The sequence below is a fragment of the Peromyscus maniculatus genome, chromosome 19 (genome assembly GCF_049852395.1).
Source record: "Peromyscus maniculatus bairdii isolate BWxNUB_F1_BW_parent chromosome 19, HU_Pman_BW_mat_3.1, whole genome shotgun sequence".
Classification (NCBI taxonomy): Eukaryota; Metazoa; Chordata; class Mammalia; order Rodentia; family Cricetidae; genus Peromyscus; species Peromyscus maniculatus.
The window spans coordinates 42,574,168-42,595,563 of record NC_134870.1 but is presented as its reverse complement, the minus strand read 5'-3'; the positions used below and the strand labels follow the sequence as shown (position 1 = coordinate 42,595,563).

Here is a 21,396-nt window from a genome sequence, read left to right as displayed (position 1 = left end):
TAAAGAAAAGACTACACCCATCAAAAGCTCCAACTCATAGAAATAACTACTTGAAATAACAGCCCAGAAAACTGATGTTGCAGATTCAGCCACCAAAGTGTACAGATGTCTTTATAACAGTAGTTTAATGGGAGCAGGCTCCATACCAAGATGGAAGTAGAACATGACAGCATCATACACATGACACTGATTTGTAGTTATTAAAGACATAAGAATGATCAAATAACAGTCTTGTTCCATGGTTTCAGAGGGCTATTGGAGTCAGGCAATGTGTGGCAGCATCAGAGTAGCTGTAAGGAGGCCTTAAGAGGCCACCGAGTGAAACTATGAGGGTAATGGGATAGACAACCCTCTATTTTGGAAATGCCAGCACTATGGGATATCCACTAATGATAGTTAACAGGCTAAGAGTGGAGCTTGCCAAAGACATAGGCTGTATATGCTTATGATGCAGGCAGTGGAGATGAAGAAGTGACTATCCTAGCCATGTAGTCCAGGTGATAGTATTATGAGCCCTAGATATCAAAATGGAACAACAAAATTGGGTCTTTGCCATACTGTGTTTTCATCTTGAATTGGTCAGACCATTCCTTGCTATATCTGAATCTCGCCTTTCAAAAAGGGGGCATTTATTCCTCACCTTCATATATTGGAAACGCATAACATTCTGATGTTATAGAGGTTAATGGCAAAGAGATTACTTGAGTCTCAGAAGAGACATTGAACTTTCGAACGGTTTCAGGATAGTTACAGATTATGGGGACTTGTAAAGTTGAACTAAATGCATTATATATATATATATATATATATATATATATATATATATATATGAGCTTATGAGGACATGGGTTGGAAGGTGATGGCTTAAATGTAATGTATGGATGTCAGTTCTATAAGGTGTACAGTCATGATGGTTAATACTAAGTATCAACTAGGTATAATTTAGAGTCACGGACAAGATAAGCCCCTGGGCATGCCTGTGAAGGACTCTGGAGGACATGATTTGGCCATGTCCATAAGGGATTATCATGACAAGGTTGAGGTAGGAAAATATAATTGTAAAGAAGATGGCACCATTCCCTGGACTTGGATTATAGAGCACATAGAAAGAAAAAAAATAGCTGAGCACAAACAATAATTCTTTCTTTTCCCTGACTGTGGCTGTCCTGTGAGCAGGCTCCTCAATCTCCCACCATGATGATTTCTTTGCCATGATGGACTATAGCTTTAACTTGGACCTGAACTAAACCTTTCATCCTTTAAGTTGCTTTTGTTAGGGTATTTTACCACAGCAAGAGGAGAAGTGATTAAGCCAATCGTTAAGTAAGAGTTTATAGCAATGGTAGGATATATGTTAGAAAGTTTCCACTCCCATTCTCTATCACAGCTGTCTGCATTCTGTATAGCAGAGTGGACAGCTATCTGACACATTTAACAGTGAACTGTCTAACTGCCAATACATACCACAGGTGTCATGCTCTGCTGAGCATTCCTGGTTGGCCACGCATCTCACATGTTATTTCTGAAAGACTAAGTTCCTCCTCTGACACACCACTGGGAGGGGCACCGTGACTTTGTATATGTAAATTTTCAGATTGCTGTAGGTATCCATTGGCCATCATACACTGTCACCCAGAGTATAAGAACTCATGAATCTTATGTGTCCTGGGGTAATTGTATATTAGGAATATGGTCTTGGCACCCCCTACCCCCTGTTATAACATTACTTAAGTGTGCATGTGTTTCTGCTACAAGGAAATTAAGTTACTAACATTTCTTTTTCTTTGTCTTGTTAAAGTTGCCAGATATTTTAACTCATGTTTCTTTAACTTTAACATATATACTATATATAAAATATTCATTTATTATTTGTCTACTTGAAGATCAAAGCTCAGTCATGGTAGGAGCAATCACTGACATCTGCCTGCAGGTTTGAAGCTCTCTACACAGATGCGTTGCTTCATAAATCTTTGAGGTAGAATTTAATTCCGACTTTGCTGTGAGGCCCAGTGAGTGTGTATCATGCAGGAAAAGCTATTAAGCTTCTCAGCTGATTCCAAATGGCCAAACTAGCAGAATCTCATTATTTGATAAGTGATGGAAATTTGATGGCAGCTAGTACCAAAGATAAATGCACACCGTGTGCATCTAATTCATAGTCCCTTACAGAGAGAAGACCGGCAGAAATAAGGTACCCAAGAAAGGCTTTTAAAGTTCGATAATGATGCTAGTTACTGCCATTTTGATACATTTGTAGATTTAAACACTTACCAACTTGCTCAATTTGTTGCTTTCACTGAAGGCTGCCTTCTGTTCAACTCCACAGGAAGGAGGGATCTGCTGAGCTGGTTCATGTCTGGAACTATATCAGTGAGGAGGGAGGGGATTTTCAAAGTTACATCCTGCTTAAAGAAGTAACAGTGAGACTTCCTGCAAGTTGGTTTCTGTAAATCTCTCTTGAGTTGTATGTCACCCAATAAAAGGGATAGACCACATTCCAAGGGAGCTGCTAATTTGAAGCATAATCAGAGCAGATCCTTTCTGACTAATGAGCCTATGTTTTCAAGGTTGAGCTGAGAGTGAGAAGACTAAGTTCTTGGTGTGTAAACAAAGCTGAGTATTCTGCAGTCATTAATGATGCCTCCCTTTCGAAAGCATGATCTTTTTTGTTGTTGTTGTTTTCTTTTTCTTTTCCTTTTGTTCAGCATCCTGCTGTAACATCTGTCAAGCATGAACGGCCCCTTGCTGTGCTGTCTGGGCCTTCTCCCTCTAGTTATGGCATCAAGACTCAAACATGCCCTAAGAGCATCAAGTCTTTGCTGCTCTGCACCTTTTCCAAAGAGCTGTTTCTTCCAAAATGGATGACACAGAAGTGCACCCAAGGATTCCTGCAGCCGTTGATAAGAACACCCAGAACACATGTTCTCCCCAAGTGACTCTTAGTTTCCTATTGTAAAGGAAATGAAATGTTGCAGTTTGGAAAAGAAAGAGAGAGTCTGTATCTCCTCCTTGACATTATTTTTCCATGTCCAGATAAGGAAGTCTCCCTAAAGAAGGGAGTCTGGACCCAGGTCTTTCAGCAGGGAGGCTGACACTATCCTTGTAACGACAGGGTGGAAAGTACTAACATAACTGAAAACATGGAAAAGAGGGAGAGCTTGACCTTCCTCCTCTTTCTCTCCTATTTTCTACTCCACTTTTCTCATCTGTTTTTTTAACCATCATGATTTCATTTAAAAAATAATGGTATGCTTGTGAAGAAATGAAGAGTGTGCTCAGTGCAAACTAAATGACTAAATATTATGGTAGCTATCAAAGACAATCCTATTCAAATAAAGAGAAGAGTAAAAGGAATGAAATGAACAAAGGTATTTTCAATAAGTTCATATAAAAGTAAAAGGGCCAGTGTTAAAAAGAAAACTGTCACTAATTTTATTTTTATTATGTTAATATCTATAATAGTAATAGGAACTTATTTTCCTTCCTAAATAAATTACTGTCTTTTATTTTACATCATATTGATGCCTTCAACCACAACTATCAGATTCACTATGAAGGCAACACTCTTAGCAGAAGAGATTAAAATCCCTTTCATGATTAGACTGTGTTCTATTTGGCAATACAGATGGTAAATGAATGCATTGGACACTTTTCTGGAAAGTACTGAGTGCCTAGGAAGAAAGGAAAGAGGGTTGGTGGCTGGACCAAAAAAAGTAACAAGACAAGTGGGGATGGGCTCACCGTGGGTCAATAGGGTGTCATGCTGATGCTTTTTGTCTAAATGAATTGGGAAAAATTGGGTTGTTAACAAGGTGAATTACAGTGTCTTAGTTAAGCATTACCAAACAGTTCCTGTGGCATGAAATCATAGAATGAAAGAAAATCACTTGCAACCTCCATTTTTTTTCTTCCATTTAACAAACAGCCTAGGGGAATTACATTGTTTATGTTCTTAAGTAGAAAATTATGGAATAGGTTAGCAGGCTAAATTTGCAATCCTCAGGAGCAAAGAATAAGTTCAAATATGAAAATATTAAGTGAGTATATCAGGTAGAAAACACGTTACAGAGACATCAAGACATTGTGTAAGGAGGGGGAACTTGGGTGGAGCAAGGCCACTCTTGCCTCCGTCTCCTAAAGGGTCCTTCTCTGTTGTCATCTCTCAGCCTTCTCCTCCCTTGTCACCCCGTAGGCTGCTGTCAACCGAAGCACGAACCCATCAGGCTTCAGAAACATTCTGTGAACAGGCCACTTCACAAACATGTCATGCCCTGCCCCACCACTTGGTCCAACCTACCCCATTTACTGCGGTTCTCTTTGCTATGAAGTTTCTAAAAGGCTCTTTCAAAGGCTTTGCTCTCATTCCCAAAAGTGCTCTGGAGTATGTACTGTTTCTAACATCGTCACAGATATCTTCAAAAAGCTGAAGAGTTCTGATGTGGTCTGGTGAGGAGAAAGTGGATAGGTGGGTCTGCTAGCCTGAGGAGAGGCCTCCAACCTGCTGGCCCCTTGATTTAAGACTGACATATCTGAAAGAGTGAAAAATGAAATTTCTTCTGTTCTGTCCCAGAAACACTAGTGTGCAGTATTTTATTACAGCAACTGAAGCTGACTAATTTAGAATGATTGGATGTAGTAGTCATGCCAGCCAGTACAAGTAGATCATGGGGTGGGCAAAGGGTTGTATAAAGGGCATTGGCTGGTCCTCACTGCAGAAAAATTGGTAGTTGTTACATTAGGAGAGAGTCTACAAGCTTAAGCTGAAGGACTTGAAGGACTTGAATGGGTTTAGGAACATGCCCAATAACTTGCTGTTTATGAAGAGCAGGTTTAGAATCTCCTCCGGGCCTGCCTGCTCTGCAATGGGATGAGATTGGATGGTGGGAATTTAGAAGGTAATTCCGATTAATGAGAACATAAGGAGGGAGCCTCCATGTAGGATTCCTCACTTCTCACACACACAAAAAACGATTTAGAGCTTGTGTGTGACCCAGGAATGATTAGGATAAAAAGAAGGATGCCCATGGGACAGTGTGAGTCCTCACCAGCCATCAGATTAGCCAGGCCTGATCTTAGACTTTGGCTCTCCACAACTATGTTGTCTAAGCTGCCCAGTGCATGATTTTTCTGTCACAGCAGCCTGAGCTAAGACAAACTATTTCTGGAAATGCTGTAAAAAGTACGCTTATTTTAGATAACACATTTGTGCATGAATTGTGTCCCAGTGTAGAGGACAATAAATTCTGTGAAATTTTAACCCAAGTGAGAAGCTTAGACTCTTCTTGAGTTATGAAGTAAGAGTAATCTCTTTGAATTTTAATTCCTCATCTACTCTGAATCTAATTGTAGTCACATTTTAATCATTGTTATTATTTCCATGGCAACTAGGTAAAGGGATATATCTAGCATATAATAAATAGTAGTTGATGGAGTTTGAAAATAGATACAGATATAAAGAACATTCAGGCAAGAGAAGAATAAGAGAATCATTCAGTCTGTCTCTCTTGTTTGTACAGAAATAGAAGAGGGGTCAGTTCAGACAAAGGGTAAAGTGGCATGAAAGGGTTAGAGCAGGACAGTGTGCAGAACTCAGGGCTGATCCCTGAGCATTGTGGTCAGACTAATCTGCAATTAGCATTTCATTTTAGACCTTGACTTTCAGGGACTAATCATTTTGGTTGTCTTTATTTTACAGATGAAGGAATTGACCCAGATCTGTGAGCTAAACATCACAGATCACCCTCCAGTATATGTCTACACCTATACAGAATATTTGGTTATATGTATGTAGAGGGGGCCACGATCACTGAAGGTGATTGATTCATTGTTAGCAAACACACTGCCTTGAGCTCCAACCATTGTCACAGCATGGGTAGGGCTGTCTGAGACGGGCAGGGAGAGAAGACAACACTAATAACACAGACTCCCAATCCAGTCGGTTCTGAAATATCTCGGTGACCAGCACTTGTAAGTTCAGTAACACCCTATCTCTCACTAAAAATGAAACACTGCCCATACATAGTAGCTTTTTTTAGTTTCTGTGAGAAAATATCTGACAAAAAGGGCTTATGTTTTAAAGAAAGCTTCATGAGGACCCATCATTTGAGGATACTGTCTTCGCAGGCTCATGAGGTAGCTGATCACAGTGCACCCTGCACAGGAAACAGAGAGAGGGAGAGATACATGCTGATTTCAATTTACCCTTTTGCTTTTTTTTTTTTTTATTCTGTCTGAGACCTCATTCCATAGGACATGGCTATCAAATTTAAGGTGGGTCTTCCCACCTCAGTTCATGTCCATGAGCACACACATGTCCATGTCTCCTGGGTGGTTCTAAAGCTCATCAAGTTAATAATGACAGTTGCCCATCATCCTATATGCTAAACAGTTAGTAATGGAACCATTCTATTTTAGTAACATCTATTCTTTACATTAGCACATATTTTGTGTGTATGTTGCTGGGGGTGGAACTCAGGGCCTTGCCTATGCTAAGTAAGCACTCTGCCACTAAGCTGCATCCTGGTTCTGAAATTACCATATTTTATTTATCCTTTAATCTGCCTCATATTCTACATGCCGCTCAGTTTGGACAATTCTTAGTTATACAGTACTAAAATAAATGTAGGATATATTTGGACTTATTTTATACAACAGAAAAAATTTACACTGTGTTCAGCTATCAGGATAGTAAAAGAGCGTTTGTTTGACCACTCCTTACAAGGAAAACTTGGGCAAATTCAACATAGTTTTCAAATTACCTTATCTGTATGACAATTCATACTGCGGAAGGCAAATTCAGCAAGCCTTTTAGAATATGTTTTGAAGGATAAAATTTGTATTATATAATATTTGAAAGCTTAATGGACTCTATTAGAAATAAGTTTTCTATTTTTTTTCTGCATGCACCCCATAGAAGCTTAATATAGAAATTAAGATGGATTTCTTAAGTTGAGCATGCTGGAGGAACTACTGTGACTGGCAATTTTTCTTCTTTCTTCTATTCCCCATGTTCACTCATAAAACAACCTGAAATATTCCCATAAATACACACACACACACACACACACACACACACACACACACTCAGAGAAGCCAGTGTTTCATTACATGGAGAAATAGGGTTGTCTACTTTAGTATGAATAGCATAATTATTCAAAAATAGTTGTTTTTAACTACCTTACTTATTTAAAAATTGCCACAATTTTGAATCTTGGTTTTTAAATTATCCTAGAAGCCTTGTGCTTATAGAATCACTTCCATTCTTTTAAATATATGTATAATGGAAACCAAATTGTATTCACAGTGAATCACATAGACGGACCTTATATTTCTTAACTTGAACCCTGAAGCTCACATAGACCTCCCATGGTGGGTATGTGTCTCATACATAGGGTATATCAATTTATACATATGGAATTTTCATGAGACAAAATCCTCAGCTTTCACTGGGTTTCCATGGAGACTAGTGGTCCAGATGAGTTGAGAATCCAGTGCCTCAGAAGTATCATTAATGCTGGATCTGAGTAAAGAAAGTTGGATTTATTAAATCTAGGTGATGGATGAATTGTTCTCTGTATGTTTAAAGTGGCCCATAGCCAGGTGCAATATATTACGTAACAGAAATATATTAAACACAAAATAAATAAGAACAATTTTCTTTGTGTCAAAACATTCTGTCAATGCTTCCGGGTTAGGAGGTGTTAATACCTCGAGATAATTAACCAGATAGACATGAGTGCAGAAGTGTGCTCTAAAATAATGCAGATTTAGATCAAATGTCTCCCAGGATACTGCAGAGAATTGGAGAAAGAACTATATTTGCCATTCAAGAGCTGTCACTAACCTCCTGAGACATTGACTGAGACCAGAGGCATCTCTGTATGTTTCTCCTCCTACAGGATAAAGCAATTGTTCCAGAGGGCATGCCGACTGAGTCCCAGTACCCTCGGTGATATGAGCCTAGATTGCTGGGTCTTTACTTTTAAATTACCCTCCCTTTTTCTGCTAAGTTGACTGTTACATAGATCCTTCAAAGATGCTTTGGTAGGGGGTACTGACTGCTTCCTTGGACACAAAGTAATCTGAAACAGGAAGGCACCCCATGCCTCTGACTTCAGTTCTTTCTTTCTTCTTTGCTTTGTTTCCCACTGCAGCTTGAGTGCCTACTAACCTGCCTCATCCCTTTGCAAGGCTGAATGCATAGGTAAGTCACTGTCCTAAACCTGAAGTCACCTGGGATCACAGGTTTTCTAGCAGGGCTACGCTGATCCCCAGAGCACAATGATCTCCTGAAAAATCAGCTCAAGAGATCAGATTATCTTCAGACCACCCTGCAGGATCAAAGCTGAACCAGCGATAGATGGCACCACACCCTGACCAGAGCTGCTTACTTATGATGCCTCTTGCCCCAACTCTCATTCTGATGGACTTGGTCACTCGACCTCTTTATCAGCTTCCCTCCCAAATGTGGCCTCTGTCTCCCATGTCTGCTTCTTATCATTTACTCACATCTTCATGGGACAGGTAACTGAACATAACTTGGTGCTAACTGGAGCCAGGGATTTCCCCTCAGATTCTCCATCTACACCGTTACCTTCTGTCCTTGAAATAGCTAAGCTAGCTGCTGATTTTCACAGGAAAGAGTGACAGGAAGATAGAAGATACAATCACTTCCAATATGTACCTAAAGAACAAAACTAGGGCTACTGAACTGGCTCAATGAATAAAGGGCTCGCTCTTGCTGCCAAGCAAGAGTTCAATCCTCAGAACCCACAGAGTAGAAAAAAATTTCCACAAGTTGTCCTCTGACATCTGCATATGTACTGTTGTGCACCTGTACACACACACACACACACACACACACACACACACACACACACACACACAAATAAATGAATATATGTATTTTTAATGCACACTGTTTCATTCAATGCATATAATTTATCAAGTAGCAAATTTATACCAAATAGGAAAAATTTTTAGAGTCTCCTAGATACTAAATTCACTTGACTTAAATTATTACAAATCTTTGTTTCACTTTAAGTTCCAGGGTACAAGAAGATGCAAACATCCACTATTTACAAATCACTGTGTTAAACAGGGTAAGAGTGCAAAAATAAATATAGTAGCATCTAATGTTTCCTAAAGATGGAACAATAAGGTAAATAGCCAAGAAATGCATCATAATTGTAACAAAAATAAAGTTATAAACAAAGGGTAAGTTTCATGACTTTACCATCAACATCCTTAATTCTTTCAATTCCACCATCCTTCACTCTGTCCCGAAATTTTATATATTCTTGCATAAAACACCTAATTCACTATACAGCCCTGCTTTGTGGACATTTAAGGTATTCAATGATGCATGGCTCCACATTTTTCTACAGGAGGCATTCTACCTTCCAACTCATCCATTGCCATGTGTCATTTAAAATTTTGATCTTTGTTAAATTGCTCTATTTTGGAAAATAATAAATCTTTACTGTTTGCGAATGATTATGTTGCATAAAAAGATATTTCACATAAAATAGAAAAGACCTATGAAATAATGAACGAAAACATTGTCTTTACTTCTATAAATTTGACTTTAATTATGAAAATAGGCTCATATCCTACTAGTTATACTATAATTCTGTACTACTTTTATAAAAGTACTACTTCAACTGTCTATATCCAAGATACATTTTTCAGGGAAATTAAAAAAGACTACATGTATGGTAACCACCATTACAATGACATTGCATTTTAACATATAGAAATGTATATATGTATATATATATATGTGTGTATATATATATACATATATATATATATTCATGCACGTTTAGGGTTAAACTCAAAGTCTTGAGCATGCTACCCTTTGTCATCATTGTGTTCTTGTTTTCTTTATCATTTCTGCTACACTGTCAAAATATTTTAATTGAATTTTTGAGAATTTCATTTGTAATAGCTCTTAATCTATACACTTCTAATAAATTTATGGTTTTTTGTAATGTAATTGGGCCAATACATATAAGTTTTTTCTTAGTGTTCCTTTTAGTTGATTTTTCTAAGGTCCAGGGTGGCCTTAATTAAAGATGCCCCTGCCTTAGCCTCTCCACCACTGGGATTGTACTATCATGCCTATTATATCCTATCACCACACAGCTGGAGACACCAGTATGTTTTCCTCTTCTCTCTGATATTTAAATAAATGATCTTCTTCATGTGGTATGCTTAATTCCAGAAAGGTGACCAGTCCTGTGAGGTGCACGGGCTTACCATCCCAACTTTTGTGAAACTAAGACAGGTAAGGAAGATGACAATTTTAAAGTCAGACTAGGTCATATTAGTAGGTAAAGACAGCTGGACCTACTTAGAGAGTGCCTGTCTGGGAAAACAAGTAAACAAAGACTACCATACGTAGTTGTAAGGCACTTTGTCAGTATGATAATTTAATAAATTAACAATAGCAGATTCTACCCTAGGGCATGACCTCCAATCATGGGCTTCTGTCCATGATTACAGTACTGATAGACCCCAGACCCAGGGTACAACCTTCTCGGGTGGGTGCCCCAAGTACCCAGACTCTGGTCCAGTTGATGCAAACAGCAAGAGGTTTATTGATGCAGCTGTACAGTCGGGCTTCTCTTTTCCTGAGAGCAAGAGTCACACCTACTGCAGCCACATGGGCACTTTTAAAGAAAAAACTCACAAAAGCCATAAGATTACAATTCCCATACAATTTCCTTTCGATTGATTTATGTCTAGAGGCTAATTTCACAAGATCATGGCCTGATCACAGGGTAGGTACAATCATGTCTGCATGCACATTCTTCCCGAAACCTCAAGGCGGGTATCAGGGTGGGAGTGAAAGTTACACAAAGGTTACAGTGGTCTTTCCTGGAACACTTGCAATTATCCCAGTCACAGTTGAGCGCATCTCTTAACAGAAATCTCTTTACATTGTTACATTGTGGCAGGGGTGGTTGAGTAATGGCTGAGTCAGTTTGCCCTTGGAACTTGCTTTTTAATTCCTCATTCTCCTGGGGATTGGGAGGTGTAAGCCTGAAGGGTTAGGGTCTTTCAGTACCAAGCAAGAAATTTCCTATCATTCACCATGCCTCAAATCTTATTAAAAAGCTGTTAATACGCAGTAACAAACATACCACTACTGTACCAGTGAGAATATCTTGTCTGATGGGTCAGCACTCTATCATGCAGGATCCAGAATACTAAGCTAAATTTCATTGTATGTATTTATGATTTCTCATGAATAAAGAAAAAAAAACTTAAATGTGAGAGAACAGTGGTGGAGTTCAGCATGGCAGGATGCTGAGATGTTTGCCTAGGATGAGCAAGACATCTGCCAAGCTGCTTCCTCTCTTCAGCTCACATGAACCAACTTAAAGAAAAGCCATAGGTTTGCCTGGAAAGAGAATGAAATGCCATCCCTGAGGAGGTGGAGATCTCAGATCAGACCATCTCTAAAGTGACTGTAGATGATGCTCCATCAAAAGACCATGCTGAGTACAGGGTTTTCTCATCAATTGTCTCACTGTAACCTGGAGTGTCCATAAAAGATGTTTGAACTTTCTGACTGCCTTCCATCCCAGGAAGAAATTAGAGCTAGAAAGTTTTCCTTGATTTGCCTTATGGTGGACCTTGAGAAAATTACTTCTCCAAGTGTTCTTTGTCTCCTATTTGTCAGAGTGACAAACAGTATGAACTTGAACTTGAGATTCCAGTGGCATTGTGGCTAGTATAATTTTGTCAGTGGTTTTGCATCTTAGAGTAAGTACATGTTCATTAACTTCCCTGTTCATTTTCATTTGTAATCATATTTCATTGTTTTTGTATTTTCAGATATTAGTACAGTTGAATTATGAAGAAAGACAGAGGCATAAATATTAGAGTTTATAAAATTTGAAATCAGAATCCTTATGCAATTATTCATTCATTAGCAAATAATTTCAGGAAATTTAAGTTTGTAAAGTAAAAAGATGGCTTAAAATTTACCCTAATTTAATGAATTCTACTCAGATTCTCCCTGACATGAGGTTGCTGACCTAATTAATTTTATATTCTTTAGTTTTCCTTTTGAAGTACATGGCCTATTTGACCAATTCTTGCTATCATTAAGATTCACCATGTTTATTTGAAATGTAACTGTCCCAGATGACAGAACATAGAGTGTCTCTGTATGCCAGTGTCTTTGAGAAGATGGGAGTCCAATGTTAGTTTCCCCTAGCTCCTGTTGTCATGAGACCTCACAATTTTGCTTTTCCACTGGATAAAGTCAGTTAGCAAAACTGGATGACCAAAGAGCCTTCATCCTGTGGTAAGAGTCCTGAATAAAGTCTTTTGTGATTATCATTGACTGCTATATTTTTTCTTAGACAATATTTTGTCTTATCCGTGCTGTGTTATAACTACTAGTAATGATGCAACAATTTCCTTAGTTGTCTATTATTTGTTTAGTTTGTTTTTCTGAGATAGATATTTTGCTCTGTAGTCCAGGCTGGCCTACAATTCCTGAATTTCAAAAATGGGCAACTTGGGAGAGTCTATTAACTTTCTTTGCATAGGAAATTAACAAACTTAGAAGTTAACATATTCTATGGTTGGCATATTTACTACCTATCAGAAAAACCATGTTGTATGCTAAGCAGGCCACTGCTGTGGCCTCTCTTCCCTCCATGCCCACATCTCTAGTAGACCATACACATCTTCCCCTCCAACCTTCTTTCTCTAAACTTATTGGTTTATTCCAGTGATCAACCCCAGAAGGCATTCCTGGGAAACCCACCGGCCATTTGTGCAGAGAAGCAGATAGACTAACTACATAACTTCAATTCTATCTACAAATGGACCTAACAGATATTTACAGAACAGTTACTCAAACACAAAAGTATATACCTTCTCCTCAGCAGCTCACAGAACTTTCTCCAAAATTGATCCACATAATTGAAACAAAGCCAGTCTCAACAAAGATGAGAAAAGTTGATATAACACCCTGCATCTACCTGACTACAACAGATAAAACCTGAATACCAACAACAGAAACAGCAGAAAGTTTAGAAACTCATGCAAATGGAGTTACTCACTATTGAAGAAAAAAATGTACCAATCCAGAAATGAACAAAAAATTAAAGACTTTTTGGAGTTAACTTTCATTGTGGCAAAAGTTATCCACTGGGCAACAAAATGCCCTCTTATCAACTGCTGATAGTATGCTATCCAAAATGGACAGACAGGCCACAAATCAAAGGACTACTGATCCTTACCAAGACAAGTGTGGTTGCAGCTTTAACAACAGCCATCCTCAGAGGCCAGGACAATATGGCTCCATTGCTGAGTGGATTTGCAATCCAGAAAAGGTACAGTGCCCCTTTCTTTGAAGGCAAATGAATAGGCAGTGGACTGATGGTTTCTGGTGTGCAGTGGAACAGTAGCTGAAACAGTTATTCTTGAAAGAGTAACTAGGCTGACAGAGTCTAACCTCTCAATGGTAGACTGGCATTTAATAAAAGAGATGAAGCCATCCACAAGTCGAGAAGAATGGACAGTCAACTGAGGTTTCTCCACAACATTGGGGCATCATCTTCAGCCTATAGGTTTAGCATATCTGACAGATTCATTTGTGAACTAGGATGTACACAAGGTCTACAGTTCGACCTCACATTTGGTGTGAATAGTCCATGTACCAGATAAACCTGAATTCCACCAGTGTCCTGTCATGATTCAGGATTTTAAATTCTGGAAATTGCTGATGTTTTTGGAATTTGGCTGTCATAAAAAGTTTTGTGAAACAGGCTAGATAGTTGAGCTTTGCCATTTGATCATTTCTTTTTGACCTTGCCCTCAAACCTGACTGCTGTGGATGATTGATTGATAAATAAAACACCAATTGGCAAGTAGCCAGGCAGGAAGTATAGGTGGGAGTAGCAGAGAGAAGAACTGAGAGAACAGGAAGGTGGAGAGAGACACTGTAAGCTGCCGTGATGAGAAGCAACATGTTAAGATACAGGAAAGCCACGAGCCACATGGCAATTTATAGATTAATAGAAATGGGTTAATTTAAGATATAAGAACAAATAGCAAGCAGCCTGCCATGACATACAGTTTATAAGTAATGTAAGTCTCGGTGTGTTTACTTCTTTGGGTCTGAGTGGCTGCAGAACTGGCTGGTGAGAGATATTTGTCCTGACAATGGGCCAGGCAAAACCAGGAAAACTCTAGCTATACTTGATGACTGGGTATTTGTCTTTCTTGGGCCACTTTCTGACATCTTCTTTCTTATCATGCTTGGGCAGCATGGCCCAGCTAGGAGAGTGGCAGTGATCATTGTGGCCTTGCTAATATGTTGGATAACAACAACAACAAACAAAAAACAAACAAACAAACAAAAACCCAAAAACATGAGATCATAATAAGAAATACCTGAATATTTTGGGTATGCATACTGAAACATACAGCAGACTATATGTTTTTTTAATATTATTTAAATATGTCAGAGTATAACAGTACAAGAAGGGGAAAGAGGAGATTAAATGAACCTAAAACTACATAATAATGACAAAAGTATGGGATACCACTATGATTTATTATTTTTATAAATATTCTGCATTTTATAATATATATTCTATATATGCGTATATATTGAAAATAGACTATAAAGATTTGAACAGACGTGTTTGTAATGAGTATTTAGAAATATATAAATATATAATGACATTAACTGTATATCTCCTAATTAAGCTATTATGAATAACTGGTTATCTTTTATAACTAGTCTGCAGTATGAATGTATTATTGGACTAACTAGAGATTTTTCTGGAGAAAATGAAAAGAACCAGCTGCATATAGTTATAGCATCTACTTCTCAATAAAAGATGAAATAGCACATACAGAACACACATTTTTGAACCAGGAGCTCTGTGTACATTTCATAGAATACTTGTGGTAATCTCTTTAGATTTGTACAGTTATCTCCATAAGCCCAAACCCTCAGTGGCATGTGAATATGGCATGAAGGAATAATGAGGTAGGATTTAAATCCATTATCTCCCTGCTTTTAAAACCAATTGATTTTGAAATGCCACAGCAACCCTACTCTATGGGCCTTAGCCTCAGCATGAGCAGTCTCCTGAAGAAATTTACCAGAAAGAGTTCAGATCACTTGTTCCAGCTGTTTATTGTTCTGGAAACTGGGTCACTGCCTTCGCGTCCACTTGGCACCATGGTTCACAAGGCATCACTACTGCCATCCACCTGGTATCAACGTATCCTCATAACTATCCTTGATCCCACTATTAGAGAACACCTGTGTTTGCAGAACTATTTTCTGTGCTCTTATCTCAGCAGTAAACCTGTGGATTCATTCTTTTCAGCAGCAGGCTCCAGGTGAGGCAGATGCAGAAAAAATAAAATAATAAATAAAATAAAATAAAAATTTAAAGAGCCCCTCTCCTCTCGGAAAGCTGATTCCAAATGAAATGTTCAAGGACCCATCATTTTTCTTTGGACTCCAGGACTTCTGGGTTTGGTTTTGTTTGTCATATCTTTGCTTAGTAGAGTTTTTCATGCCCAGCTTACCTGCTGAAAAGTGAGCATTGCATAAAGAAAGTGGGGCTGTTTACAGAATTACAGTGCAACTCACTGTTTCCATTGTTTTCAGTGCAGTTGGTCCCCGATCTGAAAGCACCACCCACCTAAGACTTATGTCCCAGAGCTCTTTCAAAGAAAAATAGCTTTACAAAAGTGAGTGTATCAAAATAAAAGCAAGGATTGGAGAGTTAAAATCCAGCATCAACCTCTCTCCACTATAAGAGAAAAAAAACTTACTTGATTTGCCACTGTTATCCTAGAATATAATGGGTTTATTTCATTTTGAAGTAGAAATGTTCAATAAGTATGGTGTCTTTCACACTGATCATTCAAAAAGAATAAAAACATGCTCGGCAAGGGACGTGTTTAACACTTAAAAATTTGCAATCCCCATGTTTTAATCTCTGCCTATGCTGGTGTTGTCTCTACATCTAGTGTTTCTTTAATGTATTCTACTCCTTTAAAACATGATTTTATGCCTGATCATGTCTGACTGAGGTTACAAGAGGAGATTCTGGCCAGGTCCATCTACATCAAGTTTCATTGACATTAAAGCGAGATTGTGCATCTGAAGACATGTGTGTATAAAGTGTGTACTGAACACTAGGCATGATCCCATCCCAGACATTTGCCATAAATTGATATGTTGATTTATGATTTTAACATAGACAGCATTTCAGTTTCATTTCTTAATTCTGTCTTCAAATAATATAATTTCTTGTATTTTCCTAAAAGAAAATAAACAAATTAGATTCTATCTCACATACTTTAAATGGGCCCTTCTAATCCTGTCCTTTATACCTGTTTCCTGAATATAAAACAAGCTCTTAGACCTTGCTGTACATTTCCTTCTTCATGCTATCATTTCTTTCCAAATGAATCTTTGCCTTACTCTCAAACTTCATACAATCACATTTAAGCCATAGCATGTTGTCTCACACGCCCTCAGAAGCTCATTTTTTGCATTGCCAAATCCTTTTAGGACATTTCTAAAAGTCCCCAAGTGATTCCCTGTACTCCCAACATTGTTCAAAAGTCCAAATTCACCATCTATTCTGGGACTCAAAACAAAACAAAATGAGAGAGAGAGAGAAAGAGAGAGAGAGAGAGAGAGAGAGAGAGAGAGAGAGAGAGAGAGAGAGAGAGAGAGAGAGAACACTTAGCTGTGGATCTATGTGAAATCCAAACCAAATTACAGTCTCTCAACATAACATTGACACAACATAAGCATCTCTAGTCCCAAAAGGTGAAATGGAGACATAGAAAAGAGAAAAGGGATGAAATGAGCAAAACACAGCAGGACTATCACTAGCTCCAGAATCAAAACTGGGGGTAATTAGAAGGAAAAAAAAATGTCATTTGCTGTGGGATGTTCTGTATGTTAAATGTGTTGCTCTGATTGGTTAATAAATAAAACACTGATTGGCCAGTAGCCAGGCAGGAAGTATAGGTGGGACAAGGAGAATTCTGGGAAGTGGAAGGTTGAGGCAGAGAGACGCTGCCAGCCACCATGATGAGAAGCAGATGTTAAGGCAAGACCAGGAAAACTCTAGCTACAGTCATTCAAGGGGACCTGGGTAACTCTGCCTCTATAACCTTGACCGCCACAGCCTAAAAGGCACACTTTTGGGTTCTCCATGGATTTCCTGAGCAAACAGTTCTACACCTAGCATCTCTAAAGACCTGTGTTTATTTTAGCTGCATCTGGCTTCATTCAAGTCTTGATAATTTGACCTCTCAGTTGCTTGCTAAACGAGATGTGATCTTGCTACACATTTCTTGGTCTCCAATCTTTCTTATGAAATCATGGTGGACACCTCCACAATCCTGCAACTCTTGTGTTCTACATCTTGAAGTGTTGGCATCACCGAGACCCCAAGACTGCTGCCAACTTGAAGAGTACCTAGTCCAACCTAGACCATGACTTCAGTGGCTTCTGATTGCATGGGTATCTGTTCCAGCAGGGAACCCTGTAGTGTCTTTCTTCCAGCAGTCTTTTGGTGCTATTCCTTTAGATCCCAGAGACCAGAATGACTGAGTCTCATTCAATTCCTGGTATGTCCGTAAGCCATCTTTTCTATTGTTCTGGTCCAAGAAACAATGGCTTCTGTTAGTGGGGCTCATCTAAGCAACCACTGCTTCATTGCAACAATTTTTGTCCACACTTTAATATTTTAAACTCATCTGCCCTATTTTTTTTCAAATGTTTCCCTCTAAATATGAGTAAAGTCAGCTGAGTGGTAGCCTGCCTTAAAACTCCCTCCAACATATTTACTTCTCTGCCGTCCTAATTAGTCTGCCAAAAAGCATCATGACATTAACAAGTTCTTTGCCACAGTATGATACAGTAACCTCTAGTTCACTTCTCAGTAGGTCCTTGCTTAACATGTGAAACCACATGAGCCTGGACGTTGCTGCCTGTATTCTTACTGGCATTGCCATCTTCTGCCCACCTCCCCTAGAATCACTCATTACTCTCTCCTTGTCTCATCTGAGGTTCCAAAGCCTCCCAGAAGCAAGTTCCAAAGCCTTCTAAATTACAGTATCAGGTAGTTACAGCAAGGACTTCACTTGTTCAAAGCCAGTTCCCTGGGGTACAGGTGTTCAAAGTATACCACTCTGAATAACATCTTGGAACAAAATAACGATAAGCCTCCAGAATGAGAACTCTATCATAACTGATGATTTCTAAAATTCTTGGATTAGCATGGAAACAAAAACTCTCCATCTTCTATTCATCATACTCTTCCTCCAAAGCTTGGGTAGTACCACAGTTTCCTGGATAAGGATCTATATTTGAATGCTAATAGGTAAAAAATAAGCCCATGGTGCCTAGTGGGAATGTGAGGAGGAGTCAATATTTGCTTTATAAACTTGAGATTATTTCAGTTATTTATGTACTCATAAAAATGTTAGGTAAACATATAAGACACTTGCCTACTGCATTTTATAAAACACTCTTCAAACAGTGGCCCAATACTAAAATGCATGAAGAACTAAAATGCACACAACTTACCGAACTCTACAGATGTAGAACTCTGAACCAATGCACAGCATTATTTTGTGGTATTGTATTCCCCCAAATATTGTGCATGCTAATAAACTTATCTGGGGTCAGAGACAGAGCAGCCACAATATTAAACATAAAGGATAGGCAGTGGTAGCACATGCCTTTAATCCTAGCATTCCAGAGGCAGAAATCCATGTGTTCAAGGATACAGACAGGCATGGTGACTCATCATACCTTTAATCCCAGAAAGCAAGCCTTTAATCCCAGGGACTGGTGGTAAAAAGCAGAAAGGTATATACGGCGTGAGGACCAGAAACTAGAAGCATTTTGCTGGTTAAGCTTTCAGGGTTCTAGCAACACAGTTCAGCTGAGATTCATTCTGGATGAGGACTCAGAAGCTTCCAGTCTGAGGAAACAGGACCAGCTGAGAAATTGGCAAGACTCTCTAAGATTCATGCTACATTATTTGTAATGCAGTTTTCCAAAATATGCAAATGGTGCCTCTTGAAAAATGTACTCACTGGTAATGTGAGTGAAAAACCATTGCACATAAGTAAATGTTTATTATTTCTGGACATTGTAAGTTAAAGTCGATCCTTTGTCAAAAGGAAAACATGCAATTAAATAAATATATCACAGAAGCATTAATCATAGAAGGTAAGATTTTTAGAAATACTTACTTCATCTTTGTTATCTTGTTTGTTTCTATTTTACATTCCAAAGCAATGTAGCCATTACTTGAATTCTAGAATATAAATGACTTAGGATTTCAACACTGGCTTTGGAGTCAATAAATCAGTGATTCCTGAATTAAAAATAGCCCAGCCAATAAGCTAAATTGCTCAAATATTTCTTAGATCCAATAAGTTGGAGCTCGTTGAAAAAAGAAGGGATTTTTTTTCACTTCTTTTGCTAAAAGTATAAAGTTGATTTTATATATATATATATGTATATATATACACACGTACGTGTGTGTGTGTGTGTGTGTGTGTGTGTGTGTGTGTGTGTGTGTGTGTGTGATAAGAGTCTGTCATAGAAGTGTTAGGTCTCAAACCTGGGACAAATAGCTAACTACAGTTCCCATTCATACCAAAGCATACTGACTGCTAAGTGTCCCAGCATCTCCACAGCCCCACCTGTTAAAGGGTATGGCTGGCATACCCCACCTCCTACCCTAACTTCTCCAGCCCAGAGCCTGGGCTGCTCTTTCCGATAGAATACTGCCGTTTTGGTTACCTGACCCTTTTCGGTCTACCCTTTACTCCCTTGGCCAGACTCTTGGCCCAGGCTGCCCCTCTTGGATGGTGGCTTCTCTCTGTCTCTCCATCCACCCCTCACATGGCCCAGCTCAGGGATATCCTCACTTTGGACTCTCCCAGATGTCCCTGCTACTGGCTGTGCTCTCCCTTTTATCTACAATAAACCTTCTCCTCAACCATATCTAGGAACAGTCATGTTCTTTCCTATTTTCTTTCTTTGTTTCATTCAGTAAGTTATTTTCTTCCCAATGTCCTGGGCTAATTCCTAACCATACACAGTAAAGTGGCTAAGAAGCTAAGCAGGAAGCCTAGGAGTACAAGACTGTGAGATGGGTGTAGTGGGTGGTTGTTTGAGCCATGCCCTGAAGCACCACCCCTAGTAAGGTAGCAAGTAGCTATTACTCTGCCAATGACCTTGATGTACATTTCCCTGGGACATGGCCACCAGGGACCCTTAAGACCTAGGATGCATATAGGGTGTCTCTTTTTGCTTCACTACCTCGTTACTTTCTGTTTGGGGATTCTGGTATGGACCAGGGCAGAGCTCACCAAAGAATCGTGTTGGACCATGCCTCACCCTTCCAGGATCCTGTGAGAAATTCCTTTATTCTGTCTTGTGAGTTAACCCCCAAATAAATTCCTTTGATCATTAAGTAGACCCCGTGGATTAATCCCATTAGAAGGGCTTCAGCAACCCATTCTGTTGGACACTCCTGGAAAGAGTGGTGAGCACACATTCTCAAGTTCTTCTCAACAAGGCATGAATGGATTTCTAAGTACCTTCGGGTCCAATAGGCAAATAAGCTAAGCTGAATGCTAGGCAAACACAGAAATCTTATTTACAGTTAACAAAAATTGGAGTTAAGAGTATCCAATCTAGGAAAAGCAAGCTCAGCAAAAACCCCATAGTCTCCAGAATAGATTCCAAAGTTTTGATTTAGGAGTAAGAGAGGTCTGAATCCCAACAAATGATTTGAATCCAACTTGGTGCGAGCTCAGTATCAAACTAAATTATGGTCATTTAAACCAGAGTTAGCTGCATGTCAGTATGGGACTAGAATGCATTTCTAATAAACCAACAAGGAAAAAACACAAACATTTTCTGAAGTTGCTGGTGATATCATGAACACTGCTTGAATTGTTTTTTGTAATCAACCAAAAAACACTGGCAAAATAGAATAAGCAGCTAGAGAGCAAAACGGGTATAAAACAATGTAAGGAACCCATAGTTGATCTAGGTATTAGAGTTTTCATACATATACTTAAAAATAGATGAAATGTGTATATCTTAAATGGAGAAAGATGTATATTTAACCCAATAACTATTTTAAAACTATTAAAAATCTATTTTAAAACATAATATCATGGGCATTTCAAACATAGCAACATTATAGGTGAAATCAAGTCAACTGAAAATATGTTTTCACAGGCTGTGGGACATACTAAATGCTACTTAATAATACAAACCATTGGTTGATAACACAAAAACAGTTGGAAACATATACGTAAAAGATACAAAGCTTTTATATTAAAACAATT

General features: G+C 38.7%; 1 long non-coding RNA gene across 1 annotated transcript; it reads left to right on the top strand.

Annotated features, from left to right (window-relative positions):
* The first annotated feature begins 1,859 nt into the window (after positions 1-1,859).
* On the top strand, positions 1,860-13,358 carry LOC121824086 (uncharacterized). The gene is made up of 4 exons (XR_013045912.1): positions 1,860-2,932; positions 8,154-8,203; positions 10,226-10,288; positions 12,753-13,358. It is a non-coding gene; the product is annotated as an uncharacterized LOC121824086 (long non-coding RNA).
* The last annotated feature ends 8,038 nt before the right edge of the window (positions 13,359-21,396 follow it).